The sequence below is a fragment of the Podarcis muralis genome, chromosome 4 (genome assembly GCF_964188315.1).
Source record: "Podarcis muralis chromosome 4, rPodMur119.hap1.1, whole genome shotgun sequence".
In the NCBI taxonomy this organism is placed as follows: domain Eukaryota; kingdom Metazoa; phylum Chordata; class Lepidosauria; order Squamata; family Lacertidae; genus Podarcis; species Podarcis muralis.
The window spans coordinates 103,932,439-103,945,158 of NC_135658.1; the positions used below are offsets into that span (position 1 = coordinate 103,932,439).

Below are 12,720 nucleotides of genomic sequence, written 5' to 3' on the forward strand. Positions count from 1 at the left end.
AGGAGCTAGGAGCAAAGAAAAATATAGCACCATGTGATATGACCCTTGAACATTGAGATCTAAGAATGCAATTTAACTTGCAACCTCAGAACAAGGTTCTGTTTCAGTGATAAATCCCCACCATGATGACTGCCTCCAAGAGGAGCAATGTATATATCGCACATACAAGCACACAATGTGACATCTGGTTTGAAGACTGAGAGATCATAATGAAACCCACTATGTCTTTTTATAACATACTTTTTCTGTTTTGAGGTATGAAAATCTTGAGGGGAAAAACACAAGATGTGATATGTATCTGCCTTGGAAGATTTGACACAGAATACAAGTTAGTGTGCCTGTTCAGGTCGCATCTTATATTCAAATCCAGGCCTGACCCCTGCATTCAGTTTCATGAAAACCATAGGGTAGCAGGGCCCACAGACATCATCATTTATTGGGTGGGGCAGCTAATGTTACTTGTGGTAAAAATAAACTATGTAATTGGGGGCCATTTTCAAAGATGGATGCTGCCCATCTTGCTTTTCTTTTTAAAAAATAGTTATGCAGGGGCAGGGCAGTCCTGGGCTGTGATCCAGACCCTTTGGGTGCTTGCCAAAGATCTGGATATGTGCAACTGAGCTATAGCCGTGACAGGGAAATGGAAGCATTTCATTTCAGCAGTGCACTTGAGAGTGTCAGTTTGCCGGGAGACAAACAATGGGGGAGGACTGTTGTCTTCATGCCTCTTGTTATGGGCTTCTTGAAAGTACCTGGATGGCCACTTCTGAAAACAAATGTGGACTAGTTGGACCCTTCATCTGACACAACAAAGAAGATAATCTTCAGAGTAGTTTTTTCTTACTCTTTACTCTTTGTGTATCTTAAGTCTGAAAAAGTGATTTATTTAGTGGTGTTCCAAGGTGGGGCTGAGGGCATGTGTAACTGGATGTCCTGCTCTTTGCATAAGAACATCAAGAGTCAGAGTGATGTCTAGTGGGTTGAGCACCTGACTTGCCCTAGGAAACTCTGGGTTCAACTACTCAATCAGCTACTAAGCACATGAAGTAACAACGGACTAGCCCTGGAATATGGATGAAAAAGACCAATCTGCAGCTTTTGTGGTGGCAGCAGTGGACCTTGAGGTCCCAATTTTCTGCTTTCTCTGTGCTTCACCAAGATTTGGTGTCCCTCCCCTTCATTCTAAGTCATAGTTTTGGCATCCTCTGCATCTCCCCTGAGGCTCTGTGCCCAGTGTGACTGCACCGGCCCCCCTTCCCTAAATCCGCTTCTGGTGGTGGTCGTCTTTCGTTTCAACTGGCAGATGGCTGCTGCCTCATAGCTGCATGTTCCAGCACTGTGCATTTCCATTCGCTACTGTGCCTTCTTTCCCTGGTGGAAGCTGCTCCTCTTGCCGGCAAGCAACATTGTGAGGTTCCTGGTAGAACAATAAGGAACTTGGTAATTCTAGGACTAAACTAAAACGGAGCTACCATGAAAGAAGGACAGTTTTTCACTGAGAGCGGATAAGAGTTTAATAAGTTCTGAGTGTGCACAAACAGTTACCATTAACCTCACTGGCCCGTTCTGATATATGTTGACCATACAGGTACAAAAATGGGACATCAGTTTGAAATATACCTTATTATTTGTTGGGAATGGGGTAAGAATTTGGAATAAGGCTGCTTGACTTGTAATGAAAACAACTATTATCAGTGCATATTCATACTGCAAGCCTGCTTGCAAACTTCATTAGAATCAGTAGTTAGAGACCAAATTTCATGTTCTGTGGAGCAATTACAGTCAAAACAGCTTGCTGAATTGTCTGGCCACAAGAGAATAAGCTGAAGAAAAATATAAATAAAAGAACTGCAACAACTTTAATGTGGCTCTCTGTTGTATATGTGGCTGTTCCTGACTCGTGTACACTTGATAGTAGCAGCTACTTTTACAAATCAATGTCGACAGCCTGTACCTTATTTTTAAATAAAGACTGAAATAGGCTAGGAAACCAAATGCCTTTAATGTGGAAAAAGGGATTTCCACTGGCCCATATCAGATACTTTTTCAGTATCAAATATGGCAGCTGGCTATAACCTATTTTTATTTTGTATTGTCAAACCTGAAACTTGCCTTTCATTTCCTATATATTGTTTTTCCTGCTTCCTTTCTATATACTTAAGGTGCGTGGGGTGTGGCTGTGGCTGTCTGTTTTGTAGTCTTTCAGTTAGAACTACTCTGAGAATATTTAAACTGTAGTTTATCAAAGGAGCAGTAAGTTTCTTCTTTGCTGAGTTGTCATCTGACTGATTGGTTCTGCAGAATATTAGTTTAATTGTCCTTTTTTCCCTTCATTGCCATTCTAGACCATATTCAATACGGGACAAATCCATCCTTGGACTCGATGGCCCTTGTGTTCTATTCCAACTCTATGATTCTATGATTCTATAAAGAAGAAACTAGCAAAAAGCTAGCTAGTATAAATTAAGATGTCTTAAAATTACACCAGATCCAAACTCTTTTCAGTGGTGGGTGTGGCCTAAGCCTAGCAGAGGGAAAACAAGCCTTTAAAATAGGCTTTGCTTTACATAACCCTTTTTGCCAGCTTAATTTATGCCAAGTTGCCAGGTCACATTCAGCTTGGTTAGCTGAATAGTCTTAGGAGTCAGCCTAAATCCCCCCTCTCTGGCCCTGCCCCCACCATGCCACTGGAACCTCCCCTTTTTAGGGTTATACTACTTTAATATCCTCCAGATTTGCTCAGCTGTCTGGGTCCTCTGGGCCAGACATCCCTGCCTGAACCGAGAATGAGGGAGTTAAACATGCATAGCTAATCAGATGTGCTGGGAATCTCCTGGCTTATCCACAGATCCACTGGATCGTATCCTGCGCATCCCAGCAGATATTGCTATAGAAGTGTTCTGTAAAGCCAATGGATCTAAAGATAGAGGGTGGTATACAAATTTTATAAATAATAAAGACTTCAGAAAGAGGTATGTGCTGCAAAAACTGCTGCAGAAAATTCATTTCAATTCCACTGAAGTAAGGCTCTCAGTTGATAATTAACTGAGAATGTATCTCTGCTTTTTTCATGTGGTGTTTAACTTTAGATTACATGGGAGGGATATTCAGTTGCAAATCTCCATTTTTGTGAGAGTGGTCTTTGTGTGCTAATGATTTCCCTCCAGGTTGGAATGCAGACTGTGTGAGAGACTGAGCCCCCCCCCCCCAGCTCTGTTTGATATTTAATATTTCTAAGATGCTGTAGCTGTGCTTAAACCAGTACGTGATACTATGCAACTATTTGGATTTAACTTTTTTTGCTTTTGTGTCTACTTTGGAACGAGTTCTGTTAGTAAAACCCTTGAACCATATTTTTGGACTGGACAATTTTTCTTTCAAGAAAAGTCAGTTTTTATTCATTCTATTGCTTACAGATGTGGAATATTAATACCTGCACTTGGCTGTGAGCAGTTTCAGTTAAGGTAAGGTTACCAGACGTCCCTGTTTCCCAGGGACAGTCCCCGGATGTACAAATTAGTCCCCTGACAAAATCCATCTATTTAGTAGGAAGTTGAAAAGTGTCCCCGGATTCATTGAAAAAAAAAAAAAATCTGGTAACCTTAAGTTAAGGTTTAATCTTGGCAATCTCTGCCAAAGGCCCTGTACTATGCTTAGCAATGTGTGAATTATTTATTATTTGTCAATTCTGATATGAAGCAACCTGATATGAAGCACCCCCTGGTACATACCAGAACAGGTTGAAGAAATTTAAAAGGGGTTCCTAGACTGGCGGTATCCCTTACAGAAACCCAAAAGACAAGCATGCAGGCTCAAAATGAAAAGAGAAGGACATTATTTTTTTGAGGGACATCCTCAAAAATAAGAAGGAGGCTGTGAAGAACAATGCCCCCCCCCAAAGCAGTGTTTCTTATACACTTACAAATTACACAACGACTTCTATTCACTAATCAAAAGATCATGGCAATCTTAGCAGTTGCAACCCAATATTGTCATCCTGATCCATAGAATCATAGAATCATAGAGTTGGAAGAGACCACCAGGGCCATCGAGTCCAACCCCCTGCCAAGCAGGAAACACCATCAGAGCACTCCTGACATATGGCTGTCAAGCCTCTGCTTAAAGACCTCCAAAGAAGGAGACTCCACCACACTCCTTGGCAGCAAATTCCACTGTCGAACAGCTCTTACTGTCAGGAAGTTCTTCCTAATGTTTAGGTGGAATCTTCTTTCTTGTAGTTTGGATCCATTGCTCCGTGTCCGCTTCTCTGGAGCAGCAGAAAACAACCTTTCTCCCTCCTCTATGTGACATCCTTTTATATATTTGAACATGGCTATCATATCACCCCTTAACCTCCTCTTCTCCAGGCTAAACATGCCCAGCTCCCTTAGCCGTTCCTCATAAGGCATCGTTTCCAGACCTTTGACCATTTTGGTTGCCCTCCTCTGGACACGTTCCAGTTTGTCAGTGTCCTTCTTGAACTGTGGTGCCCAGAACTGGACACAGTACTCCAGGTGAGGTCTGACCAGAGCAGAATACAGTGGCACTATTACTTCCCTTGATCTAGATGCTATACTCCTATTGATGCAGCCCAGAATTGCATTGGCTTTTTTAGCTGCCGCGTCACACTGTTGGCTCATGTCAAGTTTGTGGTCAACCAAGACTCCTAGATCCTTTTCACATGTACTGCTCTCAAGCCAGGTGTCCCCCATCTTGTATTTGTGCCTCTCATTTTTTTTTGCCCAAGTGCAATACTTTACATTTCTCCCTGTTAAAGTTCATCTTGTTTGTTTTGGCCCAGTTCTCTAATCTGTCAAGGTCGTTTTGAAGTGTGATCCTGTCCTCTGGGGTGTTAGCCACCCCTCCCAGTTTGGTGTCATCTGCAAATTTGATCAGGATGCCCTTGAGTCCATCATCCAAGTCGTTGATAAAGATGTTGAATAAGACCGGGCCCAAGACAGAACCCTGTGGCACCCCACTAGTCACTCTTCTCCAGGATGAAGAGGAACCATTGATGAGCACCCTTTGGGTTCGTTCGGTCAGTCAGCCAGTTACAAATCCACTGAGTGGTAGCATAGTCAAGACCGCATTTTACCAGCTTCTTTACAAGAATATCATGGGGCACCTTGTCAAATGCCTTGCTGAAATCAAGGTAGGCTACATCCACTGCGTTCCCTTCATCTACCAGGCTTGTAATTCTGTCAAAAAACGAGATCAGGTTAGTCTGACATGACTTATTTTTCAGAAATCCATGCTGACTATTGGTGATCACAGCATTCCTTTCTAGGTGCTCACAGACTGTTTGCTTAATGATCTGCTCCAGAATCTTCCCTGGTATTGATGTCAGACTGACTGGGCGGTAATTCATAGAATCATAGAGTTGGAAGAGACCACAAGGGCCATCGAGTCCAACCCCCTGCCAAGCAGGAAACACCATCAGAGCACTCCTGACATATGGTTGTCAAGCCTCTGCTTAAAGACCTCCAAAGAAGGAGACTCCACCACACTCCTTGGCAGCAAATTCCACTGTCGAACAGCTCTTACTGTCAGGAAGTTCTTCCTAATGTTTAGGTGGAATCTTCTTTCTTGTAGTTTGGATCCATTGCTCCGTGTCCGCTTCTCTGCAGCAGCAGAAAACAGCCTTTCTCCCTCCTCTATGTGACATCCTTTTATATATTTGAACATGGCTATCATATCACCCCTTAACCTCCTCTTCTCCAGGCTAAACATGCCCAGCTCCCTTAGCCGTTCCTCATAAGGCATCATTTCCAGGCCTTTGACCATTTTGGTTGCCCTCCTCTGGACACGTTCCAGTTTGTCAGTGTCCTTCTTGAACTGTGGTGCCCAGAACTGGACACAGTACTCCAGGTGAGGTCTGACCAGAGCAGAATACAGTGGCACTATTACTTCCCTTGATCTAGATGCTATACTCCTATTGATGAGGCCCAGAATTGCATTGGCTTTTTTAGCTGCCGCGTCACACTGTTGGCTCATGTCAAGTTTGTGGTCAACGAAGACTCCTAGATCCTTTTCACATGTACTGCTCTCAAGCCAGGTGTCACCCATCTTGTATTTGTGCCTCTCATTTTTTTTGCCCAAGTGCAATACTTTACATTTCTCCCTGTTAAAATTCATCTTGTTTGTTTTGGCCCAGTTCTCTAATCTGTCAAGGTCGTTTTGAAGTGTGATCCTGTCCTCTGGGGTGTTAGCCACCCCTCCCAGTTTGGTGTCATCTGCAAATTTGATCAGGATGCCCTTGAGTCCATCATCCAAGTCGTTGATAAAGATGTTGAATAAGACCGGGCCCAGGACAGAACCCTGTGGCACCCCACTAGTCACTCTTCTCCAGGATGAAGAGGAACCATTGATGAGCACCCTTTGGGTTCGGTCAGTCAGCCAGTTACAAATCCACTGAGTGGTAGCATAGTCAAGACCACATTTTACCAGCTTCTTTACAAGAATATCATGGGGCACCTTGTCAAATGCCTTGCTGAAATCAAGGTAGACTACATCCACTGCGTTCCCTTCATCTACCAGGCTTGTAATTCTGTCAAAAAACGAGATCAGGTTAGTCTGACATGACTTATTTTTCAGAAATCCATGCTGACTATTGGTGATCACAGCATTCCTTTCTAGGTGCTCACAGACTGTTTGCTTAATGATCTGCTCCAGAATCTTCCCTGGTATTGATGTCAGACTGACTGGGCGGTAATTATTTGGGTCCTCTCTTTTCCCCTTTTTGAAAATAGGGACAACATTTGCCCTCCTCCAGTCTGCCGGGACTTCGACTGTTCTCCAGGAATTCTCAAAGATGACTGCCAGTGGTTCTGAAATCACATCTGCCAGTTCTTTTAATACTCTTGGATGCAGTTCATCTGGCCCTGGAGACTTGAATACATCTAGACTAGCCAAGTATTCTTGTACTATCTCCTTAGTTATTCTGGGCTGTGTTTCCTCTGCTGAATCATTTGCTCCAAATTCTTCAGGTCGGGCATTGTTTTCTTTATCGGAGAAGACTGAGGCAAAGAAGGCATTGAGGAGTTCAGCCCTTTCTGTGTCCCCTGTTTGCATTTCACCATCTTCTCCTCTGAGTGACCCCACGGTTTCTTTGTTCTTCCTTTTGCTACGAACATACCCATAAAAGCCTTTTTTGTTGCTTTTAACCTCTCTAGCAAGCCTGAGTTCATTTTGTGCTTTAGCTTTTCTGACTTTGTGTCTACACGTGCTGGCTATTTGTTTGAATTCCTCTTTGGTGGTTTCCCCCCTTTTCCATTCCCCCCCCTTTCCATTTTTTGATCCAATCAAAATCCTTTAGCTCTTCAGACCAGCCCTCATCATAATATCATGTGATTATATATAATCATTTTTCAATGTCTTTCTTTCTTAAATCTTTGGCTAATTTTCGTTTTCATTAAATGTCTCCCGATAACCAATATCTACAAAATAATTCAAGATTAATCACAATTGCCATGCCTACTGTTTCTCTTTCCATGCTTAAAGCAGCCCATGCATTCCACCAGTTTTCCAGAACGACCATCTGTTACATATAGTACCTGAAAACAACTAGTTCTATACTGTACAAGCTAGGCCCAGGCATTTCCAAATTAGCTAGGCCAGGGGTAGGCAACCTAAGGCCTGGGGCCCAGATGCAGCCCAATGACCTTCTAAATCTGGCCCACAGACGGTCCGGGAATCAGCGTGTTTTTACATGAGTAGAATGTGTCTGTTTATTTAAAATGCATCTCTGGGTTATTTGTGGGACATAGGAGTTCGTTCATCCCTCCCCTCAAAATATCACCCTGCCCGCCACATGGTCTGAGGGACGGTGGACCGGCCCAGGGCTGAAAAAGGTTGCTGACCCTGGAGCTAGGCCATAGGTTCAAAAGAAAATGGAATCATCAAAACAATACAGTTTTATCCTATTGTTATTTTCTCAATCATATACAGCTAGCAAACTGAATTTTGTGATACAGTTTTTGGTTCAAAAATGCATTGAAATTGTGTTTTTAAAAGTGTAATTTCATTAAAGTGTTCAAAAATATGTATACGTAAATGTATTTAAATGCAAATTTTCTTGCAGATTTTATAAACATATTCATAGGTTACTGTGGAAGCTGGATACAACCAACTTGAACATATGCAAAAGTGGCATAGACCAGAAACTAAATCCTTCTTCCCAATATTATAAAGGTGTGTATACTGGGTATCCTTTAACCTGATTTTATAGCAATTCTGGAATTCCTTATACTTTGGTAATTACTTCCCCAAAATGTATAATTAGAGATATTAAGACAGAAAAAGACACAAAGGGTCATATTTTCTATTTTCACCTTGTATACAATTTCATTAGAAGTAAGCCAAGCAGAAAATGCTAAGATGTGAAAAATGTTTATTCAGATGGAAAAGGAAGTTTTGATGCCCAGGTTTCTTTTAATGTATTTCCAAATGGTTAATTTGTTTGACCCACGATATCATACTGTGTTTGTGGTTTGATCAAGTTGGCACCATCAGCATAAAAACACAGTTCATTTGAACAAAAATAGCAGAATTTATTGTATGCCCCGCTTTGTGTTCACTGTTTGTCAGCATTTCTGTGTGCTCTGGCACTCATCACGGTGTCCCATTGCACCAGAAGCGGTTTAGTCCTGCTGGCCACACGACCCAGAAAGCTGTCTGTGGACAAACACCGGCTCCCTCGGCCTGAAGTGAGATGAGTGCCACACCCCATAGTCGCCTTTGACTGGACTTAACTGTCCAGGGGTCCTTTACCTCTTTGCCTTTACCTTACCCTGTTTGTAGAGAATCTAAGGGTGTGTTTGCAACATGCCTTCCCAGGTGAAGGGAGAGCAATTAAACTTTCCCTCTGTGCCACTTTCCTGTCCTGAAAGTATGAAATTTGCACAGATAACAAGCAGAACATTTACAAGTTAGCAGCATTTGCTGAGCTGCTTGCTTCTGAGGATGGTGAACTGTTTGAACTGTTTGTTGGCTATGAGAGATTCAGACCCAACTTGGAATGCTGTCCTTTGCATCTGGCAGACGGATCATAGCACTTGTAATCAAATCTGACTGCTTATTAAGGTGCGGCTCCATTTCAAGCAGCAAATTCTTGCCTTTGAGGGTGGCTTCTTTCATTACACCTCTGCATTGGGTCTGATGGGGTTGCTATAGTTCTCACTGCAGAGATAATTACTCACTTTAGAAGTGTGTAATTTAAGCCATTGCTCTGGATTTGTCCTTTTTCATTCTGGAGGCACTCTTAAAACAGGTGTGGGTATGTGCCCCCCTCTTAGAGAAGATAGTCAAGAACCCCTCCTTTCTCTTTTGTAAAGGCAATGCTGTCATCCCAGGGGCAGTGGGGGGCTGGCCACCTTGCCTTCTGAAATGCTCACCCTTCCACAGTGGGGAGGGAGGAGATGTTTCTGCATTTCCACATCATTCATGAACTATTCATGTAAACCTCTCCAGACATCAGATTAAAGCATGCCTCCAATTTTAATTTGGAGAAAAGAGGGTTTCAGCTCTCAGAAGTTTGGGGATCAGTGTCATACAGTAACGTCCACTTAAAATGCTATAGCTTTTTATTAGGTTTGGGTTTAAGGAAAGCTGGCTATAACTTTCAAGCTGTATGAACTCCGTAATGTACAGTGATTACTACAGCCTCTGCTAGCATATAAAAGGTATTGAAGTTGTGCTAGAGGCTTAGTGAACACCACCGCCTGAGACCTTTGCAAAATCCTCACAAGTGATCAGAAATTCCAGCACATAAAGAAGATAGGGGAGGGGTGTCTAGAGTGCGATGGAGCTTTAATTAAAAAACATACTTTGTTTTCAATCCAATTTGGGAACAAATACCGAAAAGAAAAGAAAAACCACAAGATGTAATTTTTTTACAATGCTTGGTGATATATCCAATTCTGAGCTGAAGAAAGAAGCTTATAAGCTGAAAATCTAGAAGGAATAAAGCATGTAAGATAAATAATAAAGCTGTGTTCTGTGCTTAATTCCAATCGTCTCCCAACAACTGGAGCTGCTGATAAGACACACACTCAGAGTAATGATACATAATGCGAGCAAGCAATAGCCCGGGCTGCATATTGAACAAAAAAGTTTGGCAAATGTAGAGCTCCATTAATGTTCTGAGCGATTTTGTCCCAAGGTGGTGTTTGTGAAATATGCTATCATCAATTTACCAGGGCAGAGAGAACAATAAATGTAACCATTAGTAATTATTTTGTCCACCTAGCATCATGTAAATAACTGTTTTCGATTTAGGTTTAAACTGGAAAGTTCAATGTCAACTCTATCCCAACACCCAGTCCCAAGAATTTTCAGAAACGTGGGTGGTCTCCTGTTCTCAGAGAAATGTCTGATAGGACCGTATTCAAATAGTTCACAGTGTAAAAAACAAACAAATCAGGATCGTATTGAACAGGCCATGAAGCTGCTTTAATTTCCCCCATAACCAGAAACTTGAAGGCATTTATGAGGCAAGCATGTGATCACTACATTCTGGGTTGCAAGGAGGTTAAAGCTGTGCAGGTTTGCAGGACAGGTCACTATTCTTACAGAGCCAGATCATACCCGTCAACTGCCCCAGAAAAAACAGGACATTCCAGTTTTTCTTGCAAGAGAACAGGGGCCAAAATGGCTGCTGCAATCTTGCATGGTTTCAGGCTGCACTTTTGCGGGGCATGGTGCCTCAGAACACACATTTTGGGGTGTTGTGAGAGATCACTGCTCACTTTTCTGGGGGCAGCAATCTTGCATGTCACCCCAGAATGCATGTTTTGGGGTGCTGTGCCAGAAAAGTGTCGTCCCCCCCCGCAATCTTGCGTGTGTCACATGACGCACATGGAAGTGCAGACCTGGAAGATGGCTTCCTGGATTTGGACTGTGTTGTGTTGGAAGGTATGCCTTATTGACACTGTACAGGAAAACATCCCAGTAATTAATTGAGGAATCTATACCCCACTTTTCACTATATATCTCAAAATGTCTTACAGAAAAAATAAAACATACAGTACACAAACTTTAAAACATAGATTTAAACATCATAAAATAGAAACATTAGCAAAGTGATCATGGTACAAAGGCCTCCTGAAAAAAAACCATTTTCACCCGGCAACTGAAACTTGCTATGGATGCTGCCTTCTTGATTTCTACTGAGCGGGAATTCTGTGGAGAGTTAGGCACACAACACTGCAGGCATTACTACTCGTTGAAGGTTCCTACTCTGCAGTTTAGCACCCTGGTTAATCCAGGGTTCTGGGAAGAGGATTCTATGTACGGAGCAGCTGAGACATAAGTACAAATCTTCATGAAATGCTTGATGAATCAATCCACAGAAGGGTAGGTATGTTAGTCTCGTGTAGCAAAAAGAACAAAAAGACTTGTGGGAGCAAGACAAACAAATTTATTATGGCATAAGCTTTTATGGCCCATAGTCCATTTCATCCTGAGGATAGCTCTTCATGCATCCAGTGAAAGTGGACTGTCATTCACAAAAGCTTACACCACAACAAAATTGTGTCTTTAAGGTGCCACAAGACTCTTTGTTATTTTTAATTGAAAGGAGGAACCAAGAAAACTAGAGTGGTCTTGCTGTTATTCTGTTTAGTGCTGATGAAATACTGAGAGTGTAGAAATAATATAAGAAGTGATTAGTTAAGATTATGCTGGCAGTAAAGATACTCATGTTTTATTACATGCTGAGTCTTACTTTGAATTTTATGTGGGGGTAATTTAAGCTGCAGGGTTGTTTATCCTTGTTTTATGAAGGCCATTTCCCCCTCAATGCTAAAAATTCTCATTACCCTGTCACGGCTTCCTCCTCTTTCTTCCCTGTCATTCCATTTAGTTAAAGGGGATGTTCCGTATGTGTCAAGGCCAGGGAACAAGCCTTCAGTACATATCCTAGCATTTTCCTGTACGCTAGGGGAAGTGCGCTGTAGGAGAGGCTTACGCAACAGGGAGAAAGGTTCTGTGAGATCATATTATCAGATTAAAGCACAGCTCTTTGAAGGTAGTATTCTGCTGCAAATAACTCAGCTGCCCCAAGTAAAACATCCATGTTTTTCTTGAGAAACTCATCATGGTCTATCCAGAAGAAGATTATGTATATACTGGTAGGGGCAACTCTGCCATGCTGCTCACTCCATTCACCAGCCCACAATAACAGTGCTGATGTTCTCCTTTACACCCTAAGCAACTACTAAGCTCTCTTTTCACCTTCCCAATTCCAGACCTTCCCTGTTTTCCAGGGACAGTCCTGGATTTACAGAAGTTGCCCCAGTTTCTGATTTGATCCCAGAATGTCCCGCTTTTCCTTAGGACGACTCTATTTTCCTCTGAGAAATGTTGGAGGGTATGGAGTTATGCGATCCTTGAGCCAAGGAGATAAGTAACTATACAACCTTTAGAAGATATCTGAAGACACCTCTGTGTAGGGAAGTTTTTTAAATGGTTAGTTTTTATTATGTTTCTATAAATGTTGGAAGCCTCCCATAGCGGCCAGAGACATGTTGGAGGTTATGCAATTCTATTTCTGAAGCCACTTCTCTTTTCTATTCTGCACTTCCTTGAGCCCCAGCCAATATGACCAATGATCAGAAATTATGGGAGCTGTAGTTCAGCTACAATCTGGAGAGCCACATCTATTTTGAAGTTTCAGTGGTTTCAGTGGAGTTGAGTGCATGCCAGTCTTTCTCACTGAAACAT

The 12,720-nt window shown here is 42.2% G+C and overlaps 1 long non-coding RNA gene across 12 annotated transcripts in view; it reads left to right on the top strand.

Moving 5' to 3' along the window:
- LOC114595436 (uncharacterized) overlaps nucleotides 1-12,720 on the top strand; it is a 62,808-nt gene that overhangs the window by 15,096 nt on the left and 34,992 nt on the right. For 10 of the 12 annotated variants that reach the window (XR_013392711.1, XR_013392712.1, XR_013392713.1 and 7 more), the window contains exons 2-3: nucleotides 3,417-3,464; nucleotides 8,081-8,190. This is a non-coding gene — a long non-coding RNA (uncharacterized LOC114595436). Of the gene's footprint in view, nucleotides 1-3,416; nucleotides 3,465-8,080; nucleotides 8,191-12,333; nucleotides 12,446-12,720 lie in introns of all 12 variants that reach the window. The other 2 variants (XR_013392707.1, XR_013392708.1) reach the window with 1 other exon arrangement.